This window comes from Capsicum annuum, unplaced genomic scaffold (genome assembly GCF_002878395.1).
Source record: "Capsicum annuum cultivar UCD-10X-F1 unplaced genomic scaffold, UCD10Xv1.1 ctg3419, whole genome shotgun sequence".
Lineage (NCBI taxonomy): Eukaryota > Viridiplantae > Streptophyta > Magnoliopsida > Solanales > Solanaceae > Capsicum > Capsicum annuum.
The window spans coordinates 16,585-19,506 of NW_025841015.1; the positions used below are offsets into that span (position 1 = coordinate 16,585).

The 2,922-nt window shown below is 39.2% G+C and overlaps 1 non-coding gene across 1 annotated transcript; it reads right to left on the reverse strand.

The window, feature by feature from the left end:
* Positions 1–450: 450 nt before the first annotated feature.
* Positions 451–611, reverse strand: LOC124891335. Its single transcript, XR_007049641.1, has one exon. It is a non-coding gene; the product is annotated as a U1 spliceosomal RNA (small nuclear RNA).
* Between the last annotated feature and the right edge of the window lie 2,311 nt (positions 612–2,922).

Consider the following 2,922-nt stretch of genomic DNA (forward strand, 5'->3'; position numbering starts at 1 on the left):
CTATTGAAAGCAGCCTCTCTACCTCCTCAAAATAGGGGTAAGGCTACATACACACTACCCTTTGCACACCTTGTGAGATTAGTGGGAGTATGTTATTGTTGTATATACATGGTCAAAGTTGGAAGCAATATTTTGATTGGACGCGCTGCAAAAGACGTATGGTTCTGAGTGTACACTAACTGTTACAACGACCGCCACCTCAGTCTATCAAGTAAAATCATTACATATGTCCAATCTAAAAAAGACCGCTACCTCAATCTATCAAGTAAAATCATTGCACGTGTTCAATCTAACAGTCGAAATTCAAACATTATTAGATGAACAGTCTGTTGAATTATGTAATAAATGTAGATACATATGACCATGTTGAGAATAACTAGACCACGTTCCCTTGAATATCTCATAGTTAAAAGTTTCTATTTGAAAAATTCAAAAGAATGTGGGTGTTAGGTAGGGGCCGCGCAAACTCAGGCCCCCGCTGCCACAAATTATGATGTAGGCTCGACCACTTGGATCGACCTTAGGCAAGCACCCCTCCAAAGTGTAATGGAGGTCACCAACCTAGGCCATAGGCCTTCCTGATAGCTCATTGACCCCGTCAAGGTAAGTATGTCTCATAGATGTCCCTGGCCCTTGAAAATTAGATACAACTTCCATGCAGACACGCCCATGCAGTGACCACAGATCGAGTGAACTATTCTTTCTCCTTTCAACGGGCTCTTCTTCGTAAGAAAAGGAGTCTATCACTTTGATACCCTCTACTGGCAATACCATAGAATGATCTCCAATGTATTTCTTCAAAATGGATACATGGAATACCGGATGAACGGAACCCAAACTTGCAAGCAATTTTAACTCATATGCAACTGTACCAATCTTTTTAAAAATCTGATATGGCCCTACATAACGAGGTCTCAATTTATCCCTTTTTTCAAACCGCATAACTCCCTTCATAGGAGAAACCTTGAGAAACACTCAATCACCAATTTCAAACTCTAGTTCTCTTCTCCAAACATCGGCATAGGACTTCTAACGACTCTGAGTAGTCTTGAGTTGTTCTCTAATGATCTTCACTTTGTCCATCGCCTGATGAACAAGATCAGGCCCATACAACTGAGTCTCACCCACTTCATACCATCCAATCGGAGACCTACATCTCCTCCCATACAAAGCCTCAAAAGGGGCCATGGTCATGATCTCTGTAGTCATCTTGATGGGTCTACACCTTTCTTATCTCGTACTCTCACAAATGGCACAGTCCCTAGTGCCAATCCTGCATTTACTATTTGGTTTCGACAAGACCAACTTATTGAAAATGCACTTATGGCATCTGTTGATCCAACAATTGCGACAACTATTGCAGCGGCTACCTCAGAAAAGATAACCTGGGATGCTGTAACGCCCCGCAATTCGGGCTACTATATAGACTACGATTTTGATGCGTTGTTAATCCTGAATACATAAAATCCTATGCCAATATGGCATGTTAATTATTGTGTATCATGTGAATCCACTCAAGCTTGAATTTAGATCATAGAGGTCCTTCAACTCAAGGATGAGTTGAAACTATTTTGATCGACTAAGTTTTAGTGGATGTTGTAAAGTGTTTCAGCTTCCATCGACAATAAATCTCTGTATATGTCGAATTATGAAGCCTACTAAGTGTCAAATGATAGGTATTCGAGTTATCTTTCCAACGATACCAATTTGCCTAAAATCCGACACCCGAGTAATAAGTTATGGCCTTTTAAAGTGATAAGCGTAGCCTGACCAATCGCCCATGGCCAATGGAAAGCATAGGAAATAGCCTAGGCGGCACCTATGTGAACATAGGCAATGGGATGGGCGGCGCCTGTTTAAAGAATTCTAGAGACTTAAACACTCCGTGTTGAGGACAAAGTGGTCCTTTTCCACCCTTACTTAGCCCTAAAACACAAAATCTAGTTTCAAGGACCACAAAATACATATTCTTTCATCAAAAGTGCTCAAGGATTCTCCTTAGGGTTTCAGAAAAAAAACCCAAATAGTTCAAGATTTGACCGTAGGTTCCAAAGATAATAATATATTTGATCCGCAAGCTTCAAGAAACATCTATTATCCTTGGAAATAGAGGTACGTGGGGTTATTCAAAAAATCTCATGGGTGTAGTTTTTATGAACATGCATGCTTTTAAATGGGGGTTTTCAATCAAATGCTAATATCTTGCTTTCAATATGATTTCTAAGTCATTTTCTTTATCTCATGGGAATTGTTTGCCTATATACTTCAATGGTTGAAACCATGCATACGTGATTTGAGATTTTCGATGGAATTTTGATAAATATGAATGATAAATTGTTTTCAAATTCCCATGATAATGTTTCGATACTTCATATTGTATTGTGATCAACAAAAGAGAGCATGAATTTGAAATAAATATTGTTCACCACTTGTAAATGATGAAGCACCTTGGTTTTTACATGATTATGCATATGTGGATGTGATATTGATGACTTGCAAGTTGGGTATGATGATATCCTTCAAAATACGATATGTGATTGAATAAGATGAAATTTGAATGCATTGATTTTACATCAGAAAGATGGATTCCCGAAGAAGGCATTTGAGATACAAGGGCTCATCGCTGGAAAACGTGTTTGCCGACATGGAATATTGGTATCAAGCTAAGTGATCTTGTACCTGACTTCATGTCATTCCCAAATTGGGACTATAGGTAGGAGCCCGAGCTAAGTGATCTTTGGCACTACCATTGGGTTGAGACACTATGCTATGTGATCTTGTGTGTCTCTCCCTCACTTATACTCTAATCTCGGCGGCAACTGAGGTTACACAGTTGGTGTAAATTATATATGGTATTCCACCTAGCTCAGTTGCATTTCATCATTGTTGAGAAACTATTGCATTACACCCATGTGTTTTCAA